Here is a 13,501-nt window from a genome sequence, read left to right as displayed (position 1 = left end):
ACATGTGTCATTCAGGGAGATGATTAGCTATGATCTCAGTGAATGGTCAACTGGACCCATATCTCCTGAGTTATCGAATCATAGAGTTGTAGCATGGAAACAGACCCTTCAGCCCAATTCATGTATGCTGACCAGATATCCTAAATTAATCTGGTTTCATTTGCCAGCATTTGGCCAAAATCCATCTAAACCCTACCTATTTATTTACCCATCAATCTACCTTGCCCATTCACATCACCCAATAATCACCCCAAATAATTTCTTCAGCGGTTGGTTTTACCTTTAATTCTGATTATCATCAGTTTCAGGATTAAGTTTTGTGGTTTAAATTTGTGCAGAGCTTTTTTTCCCAATCAGTTGTGAGCACAACATTGATCTTATTATTTCTCATGTTCAACCTTTAGGAGGCCTGCAGTATGCAGCTACTGATAAATTGGATGAAAATGGATTAGTTGATGCTTTCACTGGATTAGTATCAGGAAATGGTGACATGAGTAAACAGTCAATCCAGGTTTGACTATCCTTCAGAGAATGACTGAATTTTGTTGCTGCTTTCTGATAGTGGGTATGTTGGCGTTTTAAGATGACTGTTTTGATTTCTTGCAGCTGGAAAGTTCTGGAAAGAGCATTACAAGTAATGACTGGTTCAATGGTACACTTTTCATCGATAAATCTGTTGGGAAAAACACGTTCTTTGTAATTACATGGGAGACTGAAACACCACAAATGTTTATCCGTGCTCCCAATGGAAAGCTTTACAGAAACGGAAACTTTGAGATGGACACAGTCCTGTTGACAGCTCGCCTTCCAATTCCCGGCCTGGCACACGTACGGTTCTGATTGGACTGTGTGTTTAAATTTTCTCTTTGCTTTAACTTTGATCTCCTTCTTTTCAATTACAATGGGGTGTTTTTACATCAGTCAGGAGCCTGCATATTCAGCATACAAAATGGAGCTGGAATGTCTCAGATTGTAACGATAATATAGCAAATGGTTATATTTCATTGTAACCAAAGTAAAATATTATCATTAGTTAACACTGAATTCTGCTCTTCACAATTGATTTGTCTTCTTATCCTTAGGTGCTGATGCTGTTAGAAATGATGGAGTTTATTCTCGGTACTTTACTGAATTTCTTGGTGATGGGAGATACACCATTAAAGTATCTGTACAAGGAAAAGATGGAATAGTGAGGTTAACAACCAGGAAGCAAAGCCATGCCATGTACATCCCAGGATTAGTACAAAATGGTAAGGTACTGATGGACACATGTACCTACTTGTTATTGAATTATGTTTTTGTTTGAGTCAGCCCTAAACCATCCCATTTGTAATTGAAAATGTCATCAATCCCAAACCCAATGACAATATCAATGCTATCTTGGACAACCTCCGAGATACACGATAACTCCAGAGGGTGGTGGAGGTGTGGAATGCACTGCCACAGTTGGGAGTTCAGGCAGGAAATCTCACAACCTAAGTGGTGGAAAGTGGATGCATGTAGATTTCGAGTAGTCTTTGTTGGTTCAGACTTGATGGGAAGAAGGGTGATGTCTGATTGTGTGAAATGGCGGATCAGTACCACCTTCTCAAGAGCATTGAGGGATGGGCAAAAAATACTGACCCAGGCAATGAAACCCACATCCTGTGAATGAATAAAAAAATCTTGAACCACAACAATATACTCCTACCTATAATTTGCCCCCACAAGACCCATAGCCTGAGTGCGATGATACTTCATGTCCTCATCCAAGTACTTTTATAAAATACTGTCAGGATAAAAGGTAAACCATCTAATTAATTTGTCATTTTTGAGTAATATGGTAACAATAGCCATGAGTGAACTCTTATTTTAAACAAAGAAACAACTGTTTCATGAATGCCATCATGCAAGTAGCCAATGCCCTGTGAAATAATCTGGTAAACCACTTGAGTTACAAAACAATAAAAGTTAGTAATGTGCAACAAACGTATTATTTAATCACATCCTGAAACCACATAAAAGCAAATGAATTCTTTGCATCTAATACAATTATTTCCACAAGATAAGTTGAGCTGGGGATGATCCTTGGATTCATTTGATCTGACTCTTCAAGGATAAGAATCTGCTGCAGGAGATTATTCTAAACTTGCAGACAGGCTGATTGGCTGAGATTTTGCTCTGGTAATGACACTGAAATTGTCAGTGTTCACATCAAAGGCCCATTGACATTGATACCAACCCCCTCCTTAACAGTTCTGTGGGTGTAACTACATTATGGATTGGGCAGTTCTGAAAGGCAGCTGGCCATCCCTTTCTCTGGAACAATTAGGAATGGGCAACAAGTAGTGGCTTTGCACCAACAATCACATCTGAAGGATAAATGTTAAAAATCAACTTCCAAATATTTTGCTCCTTTCTGAATATGTCTTTCTTCACTTTTCTCGCAGGTCAAATTCACCACAACCCACCAAAGCCTCCAGTGGACCGTAACGATTCTCAGATACAATTGGGAAGCTTCAATAGAGTGAAAACAGCGGGAGCTGGTGTTGTTAGTCAGGTTCCTGCCGGAACTCCACCTGATATGTTTCCCCCAAGTAAAATTAAGGATCTCCGGACAGCAATTGTTGGAGATACAATACAACTGATCAAGGAACTGGTAATTTAAATGATATTTCAATCCATAAGTTGGGAGCAATTCCATTGCTGGGTTCTCAGCCCATTTTAAGTCTCATTGCCTCCATTACATCATCAATCAGTTGGTCAGTCGGTTTCATTGTTTAACTGGGAATAGGGTGTGACTTTTGCCATTTGTGTATTTTTGTTGTTGAAAAGCACTGCACTCATTTAGCATTTCCTAAATATTATATTACAAGTGAATGACTGTACTTTAATCTGAAATCTTTAGGATTCCTTATCTTTGTTTCAAAAAGAGTGACCATACAATCCTTGCAGTGTAGTTAGAGACCAGTCAGACCATTGAGTCTGCACTGACCTTCTGAAGAACATCCCACCCAGGACCTGCCCCCTACCCTAACTATAGCTAATCCACCTACCCTGCACATCCCTGGATGCTACAGGATAACCCAAGATGGTCTATCCCCCTAAACTGCACATCTTTGGACTGTGGGAGGAAACTGGAGCACCCAGAAGAAACCCACGCAGACACAGCGAGAATGTGCAAACTCCAAACAGACAATTTTTTTCTTTGTTTCAAAAACATGCTTTATTCATAAAATAATTTGATGGTCATGCCATACATATGTTAACATTTACATACAGAGATCAGAATTTATCATTTTTATACAGGTCTGTACATTTTTCAATCATATGCCCATATATTTAGCTGAGGCGTCAGCAGAGCCCAAATGACTGCATGGGCCCCCTGTTCTTCGTTAGACAGGCAGATGTTACACGGTGGTCTTTCCCCACCGCGCCTTGGCGGCAGTTGCCCCAAGCTTCAGCGTGTCCTTCAACACATATTCCTGGACCTTGGAATGTGCCAGTCTGCAACACTCAGTCGGGGTCAACTCCTTCAGCTGGAAGATCAACAGGTTTCGGACCACCCAGAGAGCGTCCTTCACTGAGTTGATGGTCGTCTCAGTTTGCGTCCCGGGGAACAGGCCGTAGAGCATGGAGTCCTCCAAACAGACAGATGCCCAAGGCTGGAATGAACCCAGGTCCCTGCTACTGTGAGGCAGCAGCACTAACCAGTAAATCATTGGGTTCCTCCCACCACAAAGTTGTATTGACTTGCAGCAGCTCGAGTGAAAGTCACTTCAATCTTCCTTTTCAGCTAATTCCTCCCCTCATCTTTGCAGAAGATATTGAGTCATCGTTAAAGATTTGCTGAACAAATAGACAAGGTCTTTTCCCTGGGTTGAGGGAGTCCAGAACTAGAGGACTGAAGTTTAGGGTGAGAGGGAAAAGATTTAAAAGGATCTAAGGGGCAACATTTTTACAGAAATGGTGGTGCATGTATGGAATGAGCTCTCAGAGGACGTGGTGGAGGCTGGTACAATTACAACATTTAAAAGACATCTGGATGGGTACATGAATAGGAAGAATTTAGAGCGATATGGGTCAAATGCTGGCAAATGGGACTCGATTAATTTAGGATATCTGGTCGGCATGGACGAGTTGGACCAAAGGGACTGTTTCCATGCTGTACATCTCTATGACTCTATGAGTGGGTGCTCTTGCATCCTTACCCTTGTGACTGTCAAAGATGGGCAAGTCTTGACAATGGGCACTGTCATACGTGTGTAATGGTCAGGCATCCCAGCCAAGCTCCTTCCAGTGTCCACACTTTCAGGGAACATTCTGGTGACCAGCATAAGCTTGTGGCTCAGCCTATAATCCATTCCTATCCAATGTACCAATTCCCCACTGAGTGAAATTCGAAGCCATGACATTGACTTGCAATTTCATGGGTGTCTTTTTGTTACTCCCCTAGGCCACCCAACTGTACAATTAGATATTGGGAAGGGCATGTTCCTGAGCATGAAACACTCAGACCACTCACATGAGTAACCAATACCATTGTGTTTTCAGGAATACTCAAGGGTATTATAATGGGGATGGGTGTAATTCAAATTTTAAATGTACATTTCAATGGGAGACCATAATAAAATGATGAAGAAATAGGAACAGCAGCAGGCCATTCAACCGCTGAAACCTGCTACACCATTAAATAGAATTATGGCTGATCCAACATTCCTCACCTCCACTTTCCTGCAATTTTCCCATAACCTTGAATTCCTGTCCCGATCAAACCTTAAACAGACACCAGAACTCCGACCCCGGAGCACTCTGTGGAAGGAGATCCAAAGACACCCAACCCTCAGAGAAAAAAAAATTCCTCTTTATCTCAGTCTTAAATTGGCGTGTTTTATTCTGAGACAATAACCTCTGGTTTCTAGACTCTCGTGGGAGGGGAAACATTTGACCAACACTTACCCTGCCGGGCCGTTTAAGTATCCGAAATGTTTCGATGATATTATATTTCATTCCTCTAAGCACCTGTGAGTAGAATTCCAAACTATTCAACCTTTGCTCATAAGACAATTCCTCGACATCAGGGATCATCTTGGTGAAATTTCTTTGACCTACCTTAATGAAATAAAATCTTCCCTTCAATAAGGGAGAGTCTGAATGAGATATCAAGAATTGTTCGGCTGAATAGTCTTCTCTTGTTCCTGTATTTTTAAACCTCTCAGTTTAGCTCTTTATTACTATTTGCCTAGTCAGCAAACCTGGCAGTGTGTAAGAGGATAACATCAAGAGCCTGAATAATACATTCACTTGCTTTTCTTTTCTTGCAGCTTCCTTTTATGAAATAAAGCTCAGCAAAAGCTTTGCACAGCTGCGGGATGACTTTCCAAATGCTCAAAGTGTAAACACGACAGACCTGAAGCCAAAGGTGGCTAACTCAGAGGAATCGTTCACAGTATCTGAGAACATCGAGTTGAAAAATGGGACAGTAATCTACTTTGCAATTCGGGCATTTGATAAAGGAAACCGGTCTTCGGCCTTATCGAATATAGCGCAAGCTGCTTTAATTTTGGCGAGTCCACCTCCCACATCACAGCCAGTCCAAACCATCGAACCAACACAACCTCATAATACTGTAGTCATTAACATTTCAGAAATTCTTGTTATTGTTGGTATTGTTGTCATCGTTGTCTCCTTGATAATTTCAATCACTGTATGTGTTGTGACTAAAAAACGTCAGGGCAGAGTATCACCCAGTTAGGGAATGTACAGCTAAAGCCAGAGATAATCAGCAACGTCATCAAACTTCAACAGCATTCAATTTATAATGGTGCAACTTAATTCATGTTCAAAGTTTGTGGCCAAAAAAATTGAACTTTATGTGAATATTGAGCATTCCTCCTGATGTTGAGCTGAGATTGTGTCACACCAAACAGTAATGGTGTTTAAATCCAACCTGTATAAATTAAATGTACAAGTGAAGTGTCTTCCTGTAAAAGGACTGACAGAATCTAATAAAGTTTTGCTGTGCAATCTGAGATTTGAGCAGATTCTTTATCCTTTACTGATGTTTCATTTTCTTGCTTGTGGTTGGAACCTCATATTGCTTCCATTTGACCAAAGAAAATTTGCCACCAACATCAATATGAATCCATTTTGGGGCCAGCAGGGACATCAGCCGATGGAAGGCCACAATTTAAAACTGGAAGCTCCTCATTCTAAGTCCCAACCTAAATCTTGGTCCTTCAGGAACACCTTTCATCAGGAAGACATACATTTCTGTCATTGCAAGATGGAGTCATACAGCACGGAGACAGACCCTTCAGTCCAACCAGTCCAGGCCGAACAGAATCCCAAACTGAACTAGTCCCACCTGCCTGCTCCGGGCCCATATCCCTCCAAACCTTTCCTATTTATGTAGTTATCCAAATGTCTCTTAAATGTTATAACTATACCCACATCCATCACTTCCTCAGGAAGTTATTTCCACATGCAAACCACCGCCTGTGTAAAATAGTTGCCTCATGTCTTTTTTAAATCTCTCCCCTCTAACTTTAAAATTATGCCCAATAGTTTTGAAATCCATCATCCTAGGGAAAAGGCAATTACAATTAATCTTATGTATACACCTCATTATTTTGTCAGCTTCTATCAGGTCACCTCTCAGCCTCCTACGCTGCAGTGAAAAAAACCTCAGCCTCTTCAGCCTTTCTTTAATGCTGAAAGCTTTCATATCTGGAAACATCCTGGTGAATCCCTCCTGAACCCTGTCCAGCTTGATAGTATCATTCCTCTACCTGGGTGATCAGAACTGGACACAAAATGCCAGTAGAGGCCTTATCAATGTCATGTACAACCTCAACAGGACTTCCCAACTCCGATACTCAAAGTATTGAGCAATGAATAAAAAGTGAGGTCTGCAGATGCTGGAGATCAGAGCTGAAAATGTGTTGTTGGTTAAAGCACAGCAGGTCAGGCAGCATCCAAGGAACAGGAAATTCGACGTTTCGGGCCAGAGCCCTTCATCAGGAATGAGGAGAGGGTGCCAGGCAGGCTAAGATAAAAGGTAGGGAGGAGGGACTTGGGGGAGGGGCGATGGAGATGTGATAGGTGGAAGGAGGTCAAGGTGAGGGTGATAGGTCGGAGTGGGTTGGGGGCGGAGAGGTCAGGAAGAGGATTGCAGGTTAGGAGGGCGGTGCTGAGTTCGAGGGAATCGACTGAGACAAGGTGGGGGGAGGGGAAATGAGGAAACTGGAGAAATCTGAGTTCATCCCTCGTGGTTGGAGGGTTCCCAGGCGGAAGATGAGGCGCTCTTCCTCCAACTGTCGTGTTGTTATGTTCTGCTGATGGAGGAGTCTCTTCCTCCAACCGTTTAACCTGCAATCTTCTTCCTGACCTCTCTGCCCCCACCCCACTCCAGCCTATCACCCTCACCTTGACCTCCTTCCACCTATCACATCTCTATCGCCCCTCCCCCAAGTTCCTCCTCCCTACCTTTTATCTTAACCTGCCTGGCACACTCTCCTCATTCCTGATGAAGGACTCTGGCCTGAAACGTCGAATTTCCTGTTCCTTGGATGCTGCCTGACCTGCTGTGCTTTAACCAGCAACACATTTTCAGCTATTGAGCAATGAAGGCACGCAGAGTTTATATCTTGCTAATGGATTTTAGTTTTTGGAGGTCTGTGACAAGGCCTTTTCAGGCCTCTGATTAGATGCAATTCAACAGAAGAAATGATTTGGATTCACGTTATGTATTACCCCCTCCTCCAAACTATTCCAGGGCCTGTTTCCACACAGTAGGGAATCTAATCTAATATTCAGAAAACAAAAATTCCTAATTGCTTCTGAAGCAAATGATCATTGAGAGGTGCAGTGTCTGAGGTGACAAGGCAGATCTCATCCAAAAACACAGCAAAAAAAAGAAGACTTGTATTTAAATAGTTATTGTCATGGTCACAGAATGTCCCACAGGATTTTGCAGCTAAAGAATTCATTTTGAAGCATCATCTCTATTTGTAATGTAGTGAGCACAACAGATAATTTACACAGAGCAACATCCCATGGGTAACAATGAGATAAATGACCAGATAGGTTGGGTCATTATATAGAGGGCAGATTATATCCTGCAATCTTATCCACTTGTTGATGTACTTTCATTGCTGTAATACAAGTAGGCAATGAAAAATGTGTTGCTGGAAAAGTGCAGCAGTTCAGGCAGCATCCAAGGCGCAGGAGAATCGACATTTCAGGCATAAGCCCTTCTTAATTCCTGAAGAAGGGCTTATGCCTGAAACGTCGATTCTCCTGCTCCTTGGATGTTGCCTGACCTGCTGCGCTTTTCCAGCAACACATTTTTCAGCTCTGATCTCCAGCATCTGCAGTCCTCACTTTCTACAAGTGGACAATGAATACTTTAAATCGTGCTTTTCAATATTTTTGCTGAATTATTTCTTTCACATATCCCATTGATGCTATTTATTTGTAATGAAGGTGCAGCTGCTATTTAGTTATCATTGCTTGTCACAGAATCATACAGGAGAAAAAAGGCCCTTTAGCCCATCGGGTTCATGCCACCAAAGTGAGACTAAATCTGTAGAATCCCAACCGTCTGGATGCAGGCCATTCAGCCCATTGAATTCACACGGACCCCCAAAGAGCCTTCCACCCTGACCCATTCTATCCCAGTTTTATCCTTATGGCTAATCCACATAGACCGCACACGCCTGGACATTATGGGCAATTGAGCATGGTCGTTCCATCTAACCTACACATCCTTGGACTGTGGGAGGAAACCAGATCACCCAGAGGAAACCCATGCAGATATAGGGTGAATGTGCCCACTCCACATGACAAGTTGCCTAAGGCTGGAATCAAACTTTGGTCCCTGGTGCTGTGAGGCAGCAGTACTACCCACTGAGCTACCATGCCACCCCACTTTCCAACACTCGGCTCATAGCCTTGACTTTTATGATGATGGATTGCACCCTTTAAACCCCTCTAAAACAATAACATTTGGTATGTTTTCCTTCATTGGTCAGAGCATTGTGTATAGGAGTTGGGAGGTCATGTTGGTTAGGCCACTTTTGGAATACTGTGTGCAATTCTGGTCTCCTTCCTATTAGAAAGATGTTGTGAAACTTAAAAGGGTTCCAAAAAGATTTATGAGGATTTTGTCAGGGTTGGATGGTTTGAGCTACAGGGAGAGGCTAAATAGGCTAGGACTGATTCCCCTGGAGTGTTGAAGGCTGAGGGGTGACCTCATAGAGGTTTACAAAACCATGAGGGGCATGGATAGGATAAATAGACAATCTTTTCCCTTGAGTGGGGGGTCCCAAACATAATCCAAATTCTATCCTGCCCAGTACTCCTTTAAAGGCTTTTTAAAAAATGGTCCCACTAATGGGAGGGGGCTGGGCAGCCAGATAACTAAATGGTTGAGTGCATTATCTTGGCAGCTCTGATTCTGGGGATGTTTATTTTAAAATATCCATTCATGGGATGTGAGCATTGCTGTTTAGGCAAACATTTATTGCCCAGATTTCTCCCACAGTACAAATATGTGCAAGTTAGGTGGATTGGCCATGCTAAATTGCCTGTACTGTCCATGGATGTGCAGGCTAGGTGGATTAGTAGGGTTACAGGGATGGGGTATGCGGGTGAGATACTCTTTGGAAAGTCAGTATAGACTCAATTGGCTGAATGGCCTGCTTCCACACTGCAGGGATTCTCTGCTTTGATAATTGCGCTCTGGGTCATACGTAGGCCCAATCAGGTAAGGATGGCCATTTCCTTCCGTGTGAATCATATGGGTTTTCCTGACAATGAATAATGGATTCATGGTTGCAATTAGACTCTTAATTTCAGATGTTTATTGAATTGAAATGCCACCATCTGTCATGGCAGGATTTGAACCTTGGTTTAAATCCCAGCACTTTACCTTGGTATCTGGATTAACAGTCCAGCGATAATACCACCGGGCCATCGCTCCTGCTGTCATTGTTTTTTGCTATAGCAACTGATGTAATTTAAATGCTGTTAATAAATCTGGAAATAAAACTAATCTCAGTAATAGTTGGCATGTCAATTATCATCGATCATTGTTAAATCCATCTGGTTCACAGATCCTTTTAAAAAAAGGATCTCTGGCATTCATACCCAGTCTGCTCTACATGTGACTCCAGCCCCAGAGCAATAGGGTTGATTCTTAACCATCCTCTGAAATGGTGGGCAGTTAGGGATGGGGATGGCAACAAATGCAGAGCACACCATGAGCACATGATCATGTGATTTTTAGAGTTGCCACATGTAGTGACCCATAAACAGTTAATGAACATTGTACCTCAGATCAGGCAGCTTTATTTGTAATCTCTTGACTTTAATGCCTGATGAAATCAAATTTAGAAATTTGCAATACTGGCATGCTCTCTCAGAGTAATCTAACAAGGAAGTAAAAGACAATTTCCATCAAAAGAAAGATTTGCATTTGATTTGCATTTTCCAGCATTACAGGTCATCCCAAAGCACAACTTAACTCAAGGAGAGATGATGGCCAAATGGTATTATCAGTGGATTGTTAGTCCAGACACCCAACAAACATTCTGGGGACCTGAGTTTGAATCCCACCACAGCAGGTGGTGGAATTTGAGTTCAATAAAAAAATACCTGAAATTAAGAATCTTGTGATGACCCTGAATCCATTATTGAATGTCAGGGGAAAAAACCCATCTGGTTCAGTAATGTCCCTGAGGAAAAGAAGCTGTCATCTAAAGTAATGAGAGGCATAGATAGAGTAGATAACCAGAGATTGTTCCCCCAGGGCAGACATAGCTGTCTTGAGGAGTCATAATTTTGAGGTGAATGGAGGAGGGTATAGGGGAGATGTCAGAGGTAGGTTCATTATGCAGAATCGAGAGTGTGTTGCTGGAAAAGCACAACAAGTCAGGCAGCATCTGAGGAGCATCTTTACGCAGAGAGTGGTGGGTGTGTGGGATGCACTGCCGGTAGTGATAGTAGAAGCAGAGACATTAGGGACATTTAAGTGACTGATGGACAAGCTCACGGACGGCAGTACATTGAGGTGTGTGTAGGTTACGTTGATCTTAGATAAATGCTTGGCACAACATTGTGGGCCGAAGGGCCTGTACTGCGCTGTAATGTTCTATGTTCTGTGTTACCTGGTCTGGCCTACATGTGACTGCAGACCCACAGCAATGTGGCTGACTCTTAACTGCAGGATGGGCAATAAATGCTGCCAAGGTAGCGACGTTCTCATCCCATCAATGAACAAAACAAAAAATCTTTTCACCTGTGATATGTTGGGTTCAATATAGTAGGCCACATCGTAATATAATGGTGTTCTAACAACCAAAGGCTCCACATAACTCCAACAGGAATTAAGCAGTAACAACGTAGCCTGCAGTGTTTCTGATAGATGGAAATATTTGTTGCATGCTGGCAAAGTAGCATTTTGTTCCTGTCTAGACCATGTTTCCCTAAGATTCATTGGAAAGGACTGGCCTTTGGTGTGTGTGTATTTAAACAAAAATTGAAGAATTCCTTTTAAAACTTGAAAACCTGTCATTTCGATTCACAACCTTTTCTGGCCTATTGAAAAGAAAATACAGTGCATTTTTTAATTGTTAATGCTTTGATAGCAGGTTAGGTGAATTGGCCACACTAAATTGCCTGTAGTGTTAGGTGTAGGGCTAAATGGAGGGGAATGGGTCTGGGTGGCTTGCTCTTCGGAGGGTCGTTGTAGACTTGTTGGGCCGACGGGCCTGTTTCCACACTATGTGATCTAATCGAATCATATCCTGGCTACAGAATTTGATCCAAGCATTGGCATCAGACCTGAGTAGCAGGGCAAAGCATAGAGAAACCAACTTTGTCATCAGCTGAGTATGACACCATGGAATCCTAGAAATATTAGTTCGTACGTGGCAAAGTGAACACCTTCCAACAGCCAGAACCATAGGGTTAGGCAAAAATCAAGGTGCTTGTTGTTGTTACAGGCCAGATATCGATTGTCCCTTGGACTGTGACATTAGGCCAAACACTTCCAGCTATTTAATTTTAATACTTGTCCTCCAATTAGGATCTCCAGTTTGGGGTGGCCCCTGTTGATTCTAGAGATCAGCTCTACTTGCAGCCCCTTGGTAACAGAACTTCCCAAGCCATCCTTCTGATAGGGTTGTTTTATTTGGAAAAGAGAACTGAGAGGGGATACGATTCAGGTATTCCAAATTTTGAGGGTTCTGATCAAGGTAGGGTCACTCCTCGTTTCAGTGTGATTTTAATTGATCTATGTTTTCATTTCCCCCACCTTCTAGATCAGGCTGTTCAACTGGATATGAACAATGCTTATCTCCAGCTGAAAATAAGCAGGAAGGGTCCAGCAGTTGAAGTTGTTGAAGCAGAGCAAAGTAAGTGGTGTAACGCAGAACACTTCAGCACCTCGCTCAATGTACTTGCCACGGCAGGCTCCATCACCGGACTTCACTACTGGGAGGTTAATGTGAAAGGCATTCCTTCCTGGGCTGTGGGAATAGCCGACCTGAGTATTCCGCGCACACTTCCAGGAAGCAAACTGGGATCTGAGGAAACTTGTGGGCGTTTTCTTGCTCAGAAAGGGGCCTTTATTATGCCCAACATGACACTGAGGTGATGTATTTCCGCTATGAAAACCAACTGGAGAACATTGGAGTCTATCTGGACTGTGACAGTGACATTCTTGCTGTTTGTGATGCAGGATCAGTGCGGTGTTTATACATGTTTATTGTACACTAAAGGAAGTATAAGGAGCTTGAGTTTGCAATACTTCTAGTGCCTGTGAGAGGAGTTTGACAGGAGACTTGTAATTGTCATTCTCTCTTATTTTGAGGAAGTCTGGATGAAGGCTGAACGCAGCGGGCTGAATTTGTACTTAACAGGGCACCGCCTCCATCATTCACTACAGTATCCAGAGTGGGATAGTCAGCTACCGAAGACTGTGGAGGAATGGACATCAATAAAGTAATGAACCAGATGGGTCCATCCTGTCTATGGAAATTCAGAGACTTGGTAATGTTAGTATCCAGAGCAACATTATCTCTTTTGGGGACTGTGTTGAACAGATCAATTTGGGGTTACCTTTTGAGCTGCTTTGAAGTTGCATTTCTTCCTTTGAGTCCATGTTTATATGCATGTCTGTACAATATATATAGGATGAGTTTTAAAATAATTTATGTTTTGATTGTTACTAGTTCTTTAATAAAAGTGTTGTGTGAAGACAGTTGTTGGTATGCTTGCCTTTATTGGTCGGATTATTGAGTATTGGAATTGGGAGGCCATGTTGTGGAAGTACAGACATTGGTTAGCCCACTTTTGGAATATGGCATTCAATTCTGGTCTTCCTGCTGTCAGAAAGATGTTGTTAAACTTGTGTTCAAAAAAGATTTACAAGGATGTGGCCAAGGTTGGAGGGTTTGAGCTATAGGGAGAGGCTTAATAGACTGGGGCTGTTTTCCCTGGAGAGTCTGAGGCTGAG

At 42.4% G+C, this 13,501-nt stretch overlaps 1 long non-coding RNA gene across 1 annotated transcript; it reads left to right on the top strand.

Moving 5' to 3' along the window:
• Positions 1-578: 578 nt before the first annotated feature.
• LOC132819186 (uncharacterized) lies at positions 579-5,955 on the top strand. Its single transcript, XR_009645052.1, has 4 exons — positions 579-828; positions 1,083-1,250; positions 2,430-2,638; positions 5,304-5,955. It is a non-coding gene; the product is annotated as an uncharacterized LOC132819186 (long non-coding RNA).
• Positions 5,956-13,501: the final 7,546 nt, after the last annotated feature.

The sequence above is a fragment of the Hemiscyllium ocellatum genome, chromosome 9 (assembly GCF_020745735.1).
Source record: "Hemiscyllium ocellatum isolate sHemOce1 chromosome 9, sHemOce1.pat.X.cur, whole genome shotgun sequence".
NCBI lineage: Eukaryota > Metazoa > Chordata > Chondrichthyes > Orectolobiformes > Hemiscylliidae > Hemiscyllium > Hemiscyllium ocellatum.
Note: the sequence above shows the minus strand (reverse complement) of the source record. Positions and strands in the feature narration are given on the sequence as shown.